Consider the following 14,902-nt stretch of genomic DNA (forward strand, 5'->3'; position numbering starts at 1 on the left):
GTGTTAGATGGCGACTACAAATTCCTGTAAATTTATTTCATGGGCAATTCAATACAAGAAATTGATCTGCGTTGTGCACGTAACAGTTCAGTGAAGAGGTCTATTGTAGAACAATTACAAACTTTCTTTCATCACCAGGCAAGTTGGCCGCGCGGTTAGGAGCGCGCAGCTGTGAGCTCGCATCCGGGAGATAGTGGGTTCGAACTCCGCTGTCGGCAGCCCTGAAGATGGTTTTCCGTGGTTTCCCATTTTCACACCAGGCAAATGCTGGGGCTGTACCTTAATTAAGACCACGGCTGCTTCCTTCCCATTCCTAGGCCTTTCCTGTCCCTATGTCTATGCGGCGTAAAGCAAGTAGCAAAAAAAATTATTTCATCAACACAATCAGTTAATTACATTGTACAGAACTGCACTGGATCTCATGCCATCTGATAATAACAAAATTGTAATCAGAGTTGATAAAACTCCTGTGGGCCAACATGAATGACGTTTAAATGCGCGAACAATTGATGAAGTTGCCATTGTTACAGTTGGAGAAAATTCGGAAGCCCGTGATACGATTCCGACTGACATACCATTTGAATTTAAAGGACTGCAGTTTCCAGTGCGGCTCGCTTTTGCTATGACCATAAATAAATCCCAGGGGCAGTCATTGAGTGTTTGCGGCATTAATCTTGAAAAACCCATGTTTCTCGCATGGCCAATTGTATGTTGCCTGTTCCCGTGTTGGAAAACCATCAACTTTTTTTGTTTATGCGCTAGGTAATCAAACAAGAAATATTGTGTACCTTAAAGCTTTACAATGAAAAATATCTTCCTAGTACTGATTGGAATCAGTGTTTTCTATGATAGTTATTTCCTACGAAGAAGGAGGAGTAAGTTTTGCCACATTATCTCACGCCATCAACTTATCAAATTACTTAATTTGCAACGGGGGATAATTATGGCTCTGTGAGGGACTTGAAGACCTGCTGAACGGTTCCCATCTACGTTACAGTCTATCAGGGTTATTTCTGTGTAGTGATATGCTGTGACCTATTTCAGCACATCCTTATTCACAATCAAGATATTAATATTGCGCGTAATGAAAAGACGTTTTTCCAGTAGTTTGTTACTAACTTTTGGTAGTAGTAGAAAATTAACTCATTCGATGTTGATAATGTATTCATTTGTATTATTCTGATTTTGCGTACAGTGCAGACTAAATTTGAGTTCGTTCCATGTCATTTACTTTTGACAGAACGACGTCTGTCGGGTCAGCTAGTGGTGTATAAATATCAGACACCCGTATGTGGAGTGGGTAGATTCACTGGCACATTATGGTGCGTAAAATTCAGGCACCCAGCATCTCTAAAAATACACCCGATGAAAGGGTTGCTATTATTATGTAAGCGTTGTGGTGTATTGGACAACATTGTTGGCTACCACCCCGTGGTCGGGGTTCGATTCCTGGCTCTGCCAAGGAATTTAATTCTGGTTAGAGGTGCTGGTGATTTGATGCCACACGCCCAAATATGAATATTTCCATTCAAAGTCTGGGAGAGATTTGAAGAAGTACCTTAGGTTTTATGTCGGCTGTCAAAAAGACAGAAATAGATGAGTATATCGGTCTCAAAAATAACTGTAAGCACGAAGAAAATGACTGAACTTAAGATTTATAAGGAGTAGAAAGCCTTCAGGTACGTAAAGACTGTCCAGCCGGAGTCCCACTGTGAGATACTTGTAAATAGACAGCAATTAGTGAGTGTGGCCATTCATGGTGGAATACAATTATGTCTGTGTGCGTTTATTGGGTTATCCTGAAATAAATTTGAGTAATGAAACAGACGGGGTTTTATTTGTAACACTATTAAGCGATTTGTGAAACTAACAACAATGTTATCCCAGGTGAACCGAACCTAGGGTGTGTCCTACTGCTACACCCTTTCTGATAGTACAAGTGCCTTAAGCACTGCAGGCAATACCCCCCACTTAGGCCAGAGGCATTCTGAGTTGGAGTTTACTTGCGGTGGGGTCGCCAGTTGCAATCTGCTCCTGTAGTCAACAGGTCATAGGCTACCCATCCAGTACTGACCAGATTCCGACTGTTTTCCATACAGACCGCACTATACCATATATATATATATATATATATATATATATATATATCAATATATTAATCTTCTTATAAATTTCTATAAATTACATTTTTTCTTTTGCGTATTGAAGTGCAATTACAAAAAAATAAATTGACAAGAGGGTTCACCTTTTCAATACCGGTACATCAAGTAAATAATATTACATCAGTCTTAAGACTAGTTTCAGCTACTTAGTGGCCATATTTTCTTCTTTATCTGTTTACATTACAGGGTAGGTTTTTCCCTCGGACTCAGCGAGGGATCCCACCTCTACCACCTGAAGGGCAGTGTTCTGGAGCTTCAGACTCTGGATCGGGGGATACAACTGGGGAGGACGACCAATACATCGCCCAGGCAGCCTCACCTGCTATGCTGAAAAGGGGCCTTGCGGGGGGATGGGACGATTGGAAGGGATAGACCAGGAAGAGGGAAAGAAGCCGCCGTGGCCTTCATTGAGGTGGGAATCGAACCCACCTCTACTCAGTTGACCTCCCGAGGCTGAGTGGACCCCGTTCCACTTTTCAAATTTCGTGGCAGAGCCGGGAATCGAACCCTGATCTCCGGGGGTGGCAGCTAATCACACTAACCACTACACCACAGAGGCGGACGGCCATATTCAGCCAAATAAAATTAAACAGATAATGTGATAACCACCTTACAAGAACTCCTTTGTTTACATTGCCTGCTTCCTCCAGCAAGTCAGTGCTTGTTCTGCATCAGGCATTTACTTCTTTACTTGAGGTCCTAAGTCAACTTACAGACATCATATTATGTGCTAGCAGCTCCTTTCGCACGACACAGATAGGTCTTATTGCGAAGACGGGATAGGAAAGGCCTTGGAGTTGGAAGGAAGCGGCCGTGGCCTTAACAGCCCCAGCATTTGCCTGGTGTGACAATGGGAAACCACGGAAAACCATCTTCACAGCTGCCGACAGTGGGATCCGCACCCACTATCTCACGGATGCAACCTCATAGCCGCGCGCTCCTAACCGCACGACCAACTCTCCCGGTGGGTGAGTTGTTCACATACACTTTTCCCTTCAGCATCCCCCACAGGTAATAATCATAGGGATTTAAATCATGAGATCTAGGGGGATAATTAACCACACGATCTTCGAAAACTTCCCGCATTACCTCCATAGACCGATTAGCAGCGTGTGCCGTCGCATTATCTTGCATAAAGTAACCATTACTCCTTTCATCTTGCGTCAGCTCTTGAAAGAGTCGTCTGAGAATGGTGACAAGTTATCGCACCAGCAAGGAGGTATTCGCAAAGAAAAGGCATTTGAAAGGATCTCGTATCACGATCCGGGAGGACCTTACATCAGCCAGACTGACGGTGCTGAAGGCGACTATCTTCAAGTTCGGCGTCAAAAATGTCTGGACCAGTGATGGAGTTATCCTGTTTAAGACCCCTGACGGCAGCATGCACCGCACTACGCAGATGAGTGATATTCCATAAGCTTACTCATATCTATCCTGTGTTTACTTACAAACCCATAAGTTAGTAACCCTTTGTATTGAGTTTTGTGTCCTCTTCTAGGACACATCTCCCTCCCGCTATCTCTCTCTCTCTCTCACTCTCACTCTCTCACTCTCACTCTTCCCTCCACTGCTATTTCATTCCACTCTGTTTGGCTGAACGGCTGTCGCGTACCTGCGTGACCTTCACTAGCTCGTTAATTACGGTACCCTACTGGACACTGACCTTGTCCCAACCGTCTGTACAAACTCCGTAGTTACAGTAATTTCCTTCATAGTAATAACTAACAGCTGACTATCACCTTTTCCTGTAAATAGTCAGAATAGGTTTAGAAGATGATTATGTACCATACCAACCTCTTTCAGAGACGAGAAGGGGCATGAAAGATTGCACGAGTAGATTGCAGAAGCATGCGGAAGGGAAAAGTATATTAGAAATTTTTCATACTAATATTAGAAGCATAAGGAAAAATAAGAACATTTTAGACGTTGTTTTGAAAGCTTATGATCATAGGTTTGATGTCATAATTTTAACAGAAAGTTGGTCACTGAGTAATGTTAATATAAGTAACCATACCTTGTATAAATCTTATTACAATGAGGGTTCAGTTAACAAATGTGATGGTGTTATATTAATGATAAAAAATTGTCTGGAGCACGAAATGGAAATTATTGAGTATGATGACTTTAAATTTCTCAGAGTAGTAATTAACTATGACAACAAGAAAGTAGCTATTACAGGAGTATATCGGTCACATGAATATCACAAACAGCGGTTTCTCAGTGCGTTAGATCATTATATCCAAGATAGATGCCATGTTGAAACCGAACTGATAATAAGGGACACAAATATAGACCTTTTAAATGAACACGACTGTGACGAATATCTCAACATGTTACAAGAAAGTATCTGGTACAAGTAAATCCTGTATTGGTCATGCTTTTTTTTAAAGTAGGTTGAGAAATGACGACATTCTGTCTATCATCTCTCAAAGTAAAATTTCAGATCATTATCCTATAATAGTAAGTCTCAACATTCAAAATGCCTCGATCCCTAATAACATACCAAATTTTCGACGTAACTGTTTTAAAATAGATCATTTTGAGCTTAAAAATCATTTAAGTAAAATTAATTGGGGAGACATCTTAAACAGCAGTGATTTAGATATCAAACTTGATACACTCGTGAATACGATTAAAAGCTGCATGAGCCTGTCCACTGTTTAATTGAAATCAAATGAAGTTAAAAGAACAGAATGGATTTCTTACGGTTTGGTGAAATCTATTCACACAAGAGGCCGACTTTATCAACAATATTTAAAAAATAAGGATAACTTGGAAATTAAAGAACAGTACAGGAAATATAGGAACGAACTAAATGATCTAATTTTGAAAACGAAAACTGAGTACTATAGGAATCTGATCAATCGCAATTCAAATAACCGGGGTAAGTTCTGGGGCATAGTCAATGAAATAACACAAAGGTCAGTTAGAAAAGAAGAGATTAAGGAAATCGGATATAAAGGAGAAATCTGTAAAGATGACATAAATATTTCTAATAAATTTAACAATTATTTCATTAACGAAACCACTGAGAAAGAAAATCATCACAGACAAATTTCCGACTCCACGTTAAATATCGCTCGCAACCCTCATACTTGCTTCCTTGCACCGGTAACATAATAGTTTCTGAAGAGATGTTTGAGTGAAGTACATGAAAACAAAGTTGTAGGAATAGACAATATTTCGGCTCGAATTATTAAAGAAAACATAGAGTCATTAAAGGAACCGTTGCTGAATATTATCAATGATTCCTTCACCTTAGGTTACTTTCCAAAGCTGCTTAAAACAACAATAGTAAAACCTCTTCACAAGTCTGGAAATATTTATGACATTATAAATGACAGACCTATTAGATAACTACAACAATATCAAAAATATTCGAGAAATGCTAAAAGAACAATATTTACCAATTTTTAGAAAAAACACCAAATACTTTCACTCAGACAGTTTGGATTCATTAAAAATCTCGGAACGACTGATGCTATATCCACCTTAACAAAAAGAATGTATGAAAATCTTAATTCTTCTCTGCTCTCCACAGGGATATTTCTCGACCTTGAAAAGGCATTCGATAGTGTGTCACACCGCTTGCTCCTCCAGAAATTGGAAAAACACGGCTTTAGTGGTAATGTGCTGGATTTGCTTGAGAGTTACTTGACAGATCGAGTACAGTATGTCAAAATTAATCAACATCTAAGCGCGCCGATGAAGGTAATAAAGGGGGTCCCACAAGGCACAGTATTAGGTCCACTATTGTTTATTCTATTTAATAATGATCTAGAGCAAACAACAGAAAATGCCGAACATACGCACATCGTAACATATGCAGATGATACAGTCATTTATGTAGAGGGTGATAGCTGGATCTCGTCAGACAGAGAGCAACTCGAGCACTGCTTAAAATTAAAGCATGGTTGGATAATAATGAATTATTTTTAAACATTAAAAAGAAAAAATATGAATTTTTCAGTAATAGATACACGGAACGATTTTAATGAATTAACTGTACACAACATCAACTGTAAATTTATTTGTAACTGCTACAAAATTTATAAAGTAAGTAATGTTAAGTATTTGGGATTATTAATTGATTCGAACATGAAATGACTGGCAGGAAAGAAAATCAGAATAACTGTTTATATATTTCACAATTTAAAATACATATCCAGTATAAAATTGTATAGAGAGGTTTATTACGCATTAGTTCAGTCTATTCTTAGCTACGGAATATTAGCATGGGGAGGAGCCTACAAAAATGTAATCAATAAAATACAGGTTGTTCAAAACCTCATATTACGAATAATGTACCAGAAAGGAAGATTATACCCAAGTAGTCAATTATATGCTGAAGCAAATATATTTAACTAGCAAATGTACCCGTGCTTCGCTACGGTACTCTACATTGTATACGGATATCGAAGTAAATTAGTGCACATTAAGTGAATAAGATTTTTAAATTGGGTTTGTCTTGGCTTTATCCGAGAATCAATATTGTGAAAACCACAGATGTTGTTTCCAATGAAAGTGTGATTTGCGGAATTGCGATGATAACGGCAAGTCCACTTGTTTACTGCAATTCACAACGAAGAAAGTAATTTTCATTTAACGGCAGACCCCATTGCCTAGTGCGCGGTCAAAATCGTTTTGGGGAGGTTTCATTACAATGGCAGACCCCATTTCCTACTTCCAGATAGATTACAGTTGAGGAACTTTTATAATATTTGCAAGGACCTTCCTTACTGCCAGTCAAAAGTGAGTTGCGTTCTTATCTTTATAATGGCAAACGCAATTTCTAATGCCAGTCAGCTTCCTGCCAGTCACACCGAGTGGGTGAGATTCCATTATAATAGCAGGCCTCTATGCCTATCGTCAGTCACATTTTAGAAGGGTCAATTTATTTATAATGGAATACACGCTCCCTAGAGTTCTGCTAGTCGAATCGAGAAGGGAATTATGCATTAAAATAGTGCACAAGAGATGTAGGACGACCCCATTCTTATTGCCTGTCGAAGTCGATGTGGGGAGGACTGAAAACAATAGCAGAAGTCCTCCTTCTGAGAGTCACTATCGATTTGCAATGTATTTAATACCAATGGCAGACAAACCCTTTCTAGACTGCTACAAATCGACGTCAATGAAAGAATATAGTCGTCATACGGAAGTATAAGGATGTTAACCATCATTTACAGAATAACTCCTGCTAAACGGTACATCAAATCGAAAAACGGATAGTACGATAAGACGAACTTTCCGGCCATATCTTGGGGTCAACAGATTCCCCCGTACCAAGTTTCAAATTTCTGAGATTTCTGGAAGTGCCTCATTAATTCACGTCTTTTTTCACTTTTAAATATTTATATATACATCGCTCCAGCCCGACTGGCTTTGATATATATAGATGACGGATAAGCATGAGCACGTTGAAAAGTGCAGACTTCCACTTCGAATTTCATATCTCCTAAACGGTTTACGATATTAGGAAACGGTTTGCGCCATCAGACGCCTCATTCATCACTCTACATGTTTATTTCTAAACCATATCCTCGTATCTCCCATATTAAGGGGGTAAATTGAGTTCAAATTTTTATAGGGTGAAATTTGGGTGCATTTTTAACATTTTACATTGCTTTTTGCCTACTTATGTATAAGCTAGAATCATGAAATTTGGTACACATATGTCCCTTAATCGTTCCAATGTGCGCACCCAACGTAATGATCCTATCGTTATTATAAGTGTGTCAAACAATGAAATATACTTGGAAAAATCACCAAATTTACGAACAATCCAGAAATACGGCCAAATTTAACGTATAAGGGAGAGAGATACGACAAAATGTCACAGGAGCAAAGTTGTAGATCACTCCAGATTGAAGCGACGTTGTGCCATCCGTTTTGTGATACGACTTACCGTTTAGCCAAAAAATAGCTCAAAAGGAATGTCTGCACAGTCATTAAAATTGCCTCCATATTTCGATATCTTTTTAGGTAAAAAGTGAAAAATTTGAACATCTTGGAATTTTCCCGTCGGTTAGGGACCAAAAGCTATAATTTCACCAAATTTCAATTGTCTACCTCGTCTGGCAGGTTGTGCCGCCATCTTGATTAGGGGGGATGGGGGTAAAAATGAGGAAATTCCCGAAAATTTTTAAGCCACGAAACCTGTAGGTTATCGTTTTGGATATACTATTACTGTGTTCTTATGCTGAGCCCAAAATTTGAGCCCCCCCCCCCATCGGGCCACCTTCAAATAATTTTGAGAATTTCCGATTTTTGTAGGGATCCTGAGGTCATCAGTTTCCCTCGTACCAAGTTTCAAATTTCTGAGATTTCTGGAAGTGCCTCATTAATTCACGTATTTTTTCATTTTTAAATATTTATATATACATCGCTCCAGCCCGACTTGCATATATATATATATATAGATGACGGATAAGCATGAGCACGTTGAAAAGTGCAGACTTCCACTTCGAGATTCATATCTCCAAAACGGTTTATGATATTATGAAACGGTTTGCGCCATCAGACGCCCCATTTATCGCTCTACATGTTTGTTTCTAAACCATATCCTCGTATCCCCCACATTAGGGGGTAAATTGAGTTCAAATATTGAATAGGGTGTAATTTGGGTGCATTTTTAACATTTTACATTACTTTTTGCCTACTTATGTATAAGCTAGAATCATGAAATTTGGTCCACATATGTCCCTTAATCGTGCCAATGTGCGCACCCAACGTGATGATCCTATCATTCTTATAAGTGTGCCAAACAATGAAATATACTTGGAAAAATCACCAAATTTACGAACAATCCAGAAATACGGCCAAATTCAAAGTATAAGGGAGAGAGATACGACAAAATGTCACAGGAGCAAAGTTGTAGATCACTCCGAATTGAAGTGACATTGTGCCTTCCGTTTTGTGATACGACTTACCGTTTAGCCAAAAAGAGCTCAAAAGTAATGTCTGCACAGTCATTAAAATTGCCTCCATATTTCGATATCTTTGGGGGTAAAAAGTGAAGAATTTGAATATCTTGGAATTTTCCCGTCAGTTAGGGACCAAAAGCTATAATTTTACCAAATTTCAATTGTCTACCTCGTCTGGCAGGTTGTGCCGCCATCTTGATTTGGGGGGATGGGGGATAAAAATGAGGAAATTCCCGAAAATTTTTAAGCCCAAGAAACCTATAGATTATCGTTTTGGATATACTATACGAATGTGTTCTTATGCTGAGCCCAAAATTTGAGCCCCCCAGCGTGCCCCCTTCAGGGAATTTTGAGAATTTCCGATTTTTCTAGGGATCCTGGGGTCATCAGTTTCCCTCGTACCAAGTTTCAAATTTCTGAGATTTCTGGAAGTGCCTCATTAATTCACGTCTTTTTTCATTTTTAAATATTTATACACTGACTGACAGTGACAATGCAAACACCAAGGAGGAGTGGTTCGAAAGGGATGAAAGTTGGGGAAAAAACAGAGACGGCACGGACGAATAATTGATGTTTATTTCAAACCGATGTGCAGGTTACACAATGCGCACGGCATCGACTCAGTAGGATGTAGGACCACCGCGAGCGGCGATGCACACAGAAACGCGTCGAGGTACAGAGTCAATAAGAGTGCGGATGGTGTCCTGAGGGATGGTTCTCCATTCTCTGTCAACCATTTGCCACAGTTGGTCGTCCGTACGAGGCTGGGGCAGAGTTTGCAAACGGCGTCCAATGAGATCCCACACGTGTTCGATTGGTGAGAGATACGGAGAGTACGCTGGCCACGGAAGCATCTGTACACCTCGTAGAGCCTGTTGGGAGATGCGAGCAGTGTGTGGGCGGGCATTATCCTGCTGAAACAGAGCATTGGGCAGCCCCTGAAGGTACGGTAGTGCCACCGGCCGCAGCACATGCTCCACGTAGCGGTGGGCATTTAACGTGCCTTGAATACGCACTAGAGGTGACGTGGAATCATACGCAATAGCGCCCCAAACCATGATGCCGCGTTGTCTAGCGGTAGGGCGCTCCACAGTTACTGCCGGATTTGACCTTTCTCTACGCCGACGCCACACTCGTCTGCGGTGACTATCACTGACAGAACAGAAGCGTGACTCATCGGAGAACACGACGTTCCGCCATTCCCTCATCCAAGTCGCTCTAGCCCGGCACCATGCCAGGCGTGCACGTCTATGCTGTGGAGTCAATGGTAGTCTTCTGAGCGGACGCCGGGAGTGCAGGCCTCCTTCAACCAATCGACGGGAAATTGTTCTGGTCGATATTGGAACAGCCAGGGTGTCTTGCACATGTTGAAGAATGGCGGTTGACGTGGCGTGCGGGGCTGCCACCGCTTGGCGGCGGATGCGCCGATCCTCGCGTGCTGACGTCACTCGGGCTGCGCCTGGACCCCTCGCACGTGCCACATGTCCCTGCGCCAACCATCTTCGCCACAGGCGCTGCACCGTGGACACATCCCTATGGGTATCGGCTGCGATTTGACGAAGCGACCAACCTGCCCTTCTCAGCCCGATCACCATACCCCTCGTAAAGTCGTCTGTCTGATGGAAATGCCTCCGTTGACGGCGGCCTGGCATTCTTAGCTATACACGTGTCCTGTGGCACACGACAACACGTTCTACAATGACTGTCGGCTGAGAAATCACGGTACGAAGTGGACCATTCGCCAACGCCGTGTCCCATTTATCGTTCGCTACATGCGCAGCACAGCGGCGCATTTCACATCATGAGCATACCTCAGTGACGTCAGTCTACCCTGCAATTGGCATAAAGTTCTGACCACTCCTCCTTGGTGTTGCATTTGTTCTGTCAGTCAGTGTATATACATCGCTCCAGTCCGATTTTTTTAATATATATAGATGACGGATAAGCATGAGCACGTTGAAAAGTGCAGACTTCCACTTCGAGATTCATATCTCCAAAACGGTTTCTGATATTAAGAAACAGTTTGCGCCATCAAACGCCCCGTTTATCGCCATGTTTGTTTCTAAACCATATCCTCGTATCTCCCATAATAAGGGAGTAAATTGAGTTCAAATTTTGAATAGGGTGAAATTTGGGTGCATTTTTAACATTTTACATTACTTTTTGCCTACTTATGTATAAGCTAGATCATCAAATTTGGTACACATATGTCCCTTAATCGTGCCAATGTGCGCACCCAACGTGATGATCCTATCATTATTATAAGTGTGTCAAACAATGAAATATACTTGGAAAAATCACCAAATTTACGAACAATCCAGAAATACGGCCAAATTCAAAGTATAAGGGAGAGAGATACGACAAAATGTCACAGGAGCAAAGTTGTAGATCACTCCCAATTGAGGAGACATCGTGCCTTCCGTTTTGTGATACGACTTACCGTTTAGCCAAAAAATTGCTCAAAAGAATGTGTGCACAGTCATAAAATTGCCTCCATATTTCGATATCTTTGGGGGTAAAAAGTGAAGAATTTGAACATCTTGGAATTTTCTCGTCAGTTAGGGACCAAAAGCTATAATTTCACAAAATTTCAATTGTCTACCTCGTCTGGCAGGTTGTGCTGCCATCTTGATTTTGGGGGATGGGGGATAAAAATGAGGAAATTCCCGAAAATTTTTAAGCCCACGAAACCTGTAGGTTATCGTTTTGGATATACTATACCACTGTGTTCTTATGCTGAGCCCAAAATTTGAGCCTACCAGCGGGCCCCCTTCAGGGAATTTTGAGAATTTCCTTTTCTTCTAGGGATCCTGGGGTCATCAGTTTCCCTCGTACCAATTTTCAAATTTCTGAAATTTCTGGAAGTGCCTCATTTATTCACGTCTTTTAACAATTTTAAATATTTATATATACATCGCTCCAGCCCGACTTGCTTTTATATATATAGATGTAAAACAGCTCTATGCCCTTGAAATATACAAATATTATTAACAAAAACAAAAATATAATTGAGATCATTAAACATGAATATTCAACACGCAGTAAGATGTACCACCATTGTATCTTATACAAACCCAAACTTAGCATAACAAAGCGCAATTTCTTGTACTTCATTCCAAAATTCTTTAATGTCCTGTCCGGTTCTTTACAAACTACTTCATTAAGTCAGAAAATAAGTCTGAAGTGTCTTAAATCCTTTGTCAGGGATAATAAAACTGTTATGGAAGAAATAACTAAATGAGAATATCACGTCACCATATCCAATTTCTATTCGATGCTCCACCATGAGCTGTTGATCATATCCATCATTTACTCATACACATACTCGTACTTCAGGCATCATTTAAAAATATATTTCTCTCTATGTAATTAATATTCTAAATTACCACACACAAGGTTTAACCTTACGTGGTATTTTACTGATATCTACTCGACTCTGTTGAAGTTGGTGTGATTTTGTTATAATAATAATAATAATAATAATAATAATAATAATAATAATAATAATAATAATAATAATAATAATAATAATAATAATAATAATAATAATAATAATAATAATTTATTTAATGTGTGGAACAGATAGTTAGAAGTACAATTTATTTTAAGTATTAATATGTTAATAATAATCCTACTATTTCTGTAATATATGTGGTTTAGTTACAAGATTAATTTTTCTCAAGTAACAATGTTATTAGAAGAGTTATGTATATAAGAAACAGAGTTCTGTAAATATGTAAACAACATAATGAGTGAATAAATACTACTACTATACAGTTCTGTCGCCGAGATCTTACTGTTTCAGTGCCCCCTCAGCCGTTCGCCGCCGTACTGCAACTGAAGTGGGGTACGGGCCCTCTCCACTCCCGTGAAGGCTCCTTGTGAACGGCGTTCCAGAGTTCATCTCCCGGCAAAGGCTGAAGTGCGATGACACTACCGCCAACTCATCTGGGGACTGCACATATACTTCTAACATCACCACGACTACCCCTCTCATAGTAGCGGGAGAGGTGTATCTGAGGGTGCTTGAGGGGTCCGGGCGACCTCAACTGGGTATCGGCAGCAGCGGCAGGTCTAGCCTCAAAACTGTCAACATGTTGTTAATATTCTACAACAACAAGGACACTCTAAAACTGAAGTTAAACAAGTTTCCAACTATCTACTTCAAAAACAGAAAGACGTAGAAATGTTCTTCAACTGGAAATAATTTTTTCAAAATTATTCTGGGTCACCCCAAGGAAGGACACTTGGGGGGGGGGGGTGTAGAGGTCTGTACCGGGAGGTACACCTCAACGGCGAGTATTCAAAACTAGCGCCTAAATGAACTCCCCTATTGGAAAATAGTGAAACTGAAACTACACCAACTTAGAACTTTACTCAGAAGATAAGAATTTTGTTATTGTGCAGTTTCCTTACCTGTGTGAATTTCTACTTGTTTGGTTTGCCATTCATCAAGAAGTTCGGACATTCTCCCATAGATGACAGTACTCAAAAAACTAAGAACTTTTATTCATAAGATTTTTTAATGATTGATGGTCATTTAGTTTTGGGTTGGCAATATTTACCTTTTCTTTCCGCCAGTTTTTAGTGATTGGTTAACCACTAATTTCTGTAATAAATTTTCTATCAATCACAGTCTTCTTCATATTATTATTCGATTTTGAGTGTAACTTTTATATTGACCAATAAATTGAGAGGGTGTGGCAGGTTTCATTCGTGAAAGATCTCGAACCTTCCCTGAGGGTTTATAAACTGCGGCTTTGTACGTCTCTTGGCCAATTGATTGTCATCTTACTAGGAGCGTGTGTCAAAGCAGGAGGCCTCCTTCGTCAGGCAGCAGTACATCTACCAGCTAATGGCCACATAACATCTTTCTTTCTTGCTAGCTCCGCAGTGGAACCCGAGGGAAAGTTCCGAATCATTAACTATGTAAACTATGTAAACTTCTTTTCTAAAATGTAACTTTCTGCTGGCTAATGTAAAAAATTCATAAAATCTTCGACTGTAAATCGGGGATAGAGAGTGATGTACCCTCTGGAGCTCCCCTTCATCTTGGTTTGAGGTGACTACGTTTTGTAACTGTTTTTCTTCCTTTACGTAAGACATTAATAGTTTGGGAGTAGCCCTTGTTTCATCGGCCTAGTGCCCTTTAGGTTTTAAGAGTTCCTATCTAGGAGTGCAAGTACACGCCTCCATTCAATTTGTGTTTCGGGCCATTAACTTAACCTGTTCTTTTCCGCAAAGGCCCAATAGGTTGGGTACAAGATAACCCTGTTTCAAATTTGTGAGTTGTACCTTGACTGCGAGTGATTGTAATTTTCGGATATTGCCTAGAATAGGCTAGAAGAAACTGAGAGCCTGTTAGCTCTTGTTCAGTTTTGTGATTATAACGAGTGCCTCTGGAAGGCTAGACATTGTCTTTTGGGAGCAAGTGCTCCATGAATTTGGGGGATTTTTGCCCTTGAGTAAATCTGTGCTCTTTGTAAATTTGAGCTCGTAGCTCAAGAAATGTAAAGCTCCTCTTCCTGCCCCGAGCCACACGACGGTTGTCTTGTGATTTACACAATGACTGGGTGGTTGAAGAAAGAATTGAATTCCTGATGGCATGAAGGGTCTCAGCTGTCTTGTAGTGTCCCATGTTGAACTCTGAGACTGCCCTGAGTACACCTAGTTCAAGTTTTGACTTGGAAATGAATACTTCCTTCGGACACTTAGACCAAACCATACTGTGAAGTGACTCGTTGGCATTCTGGGTCTTGCCAGCACAACAACGTCGCAACATTTCATCCGAAGCCAGTCGCTGATATACTGGTG

The sequence above is a fragment of the Anabrus simplex genome, chromosome X (assembly GCF_040414725.1).
Source record: "Anabrus simplex isolate iqAnaSimp1 chromosome X, ASM4041472v1, whole genome shotgun sequence".
In the NCBI taxonomy this organism is placed as follows: Eukaryota; Metazoa; Arthropoda; class Insecta; order Orthoptera; family Tettigoniidae; genus Anabrus; species Anabrus simplex.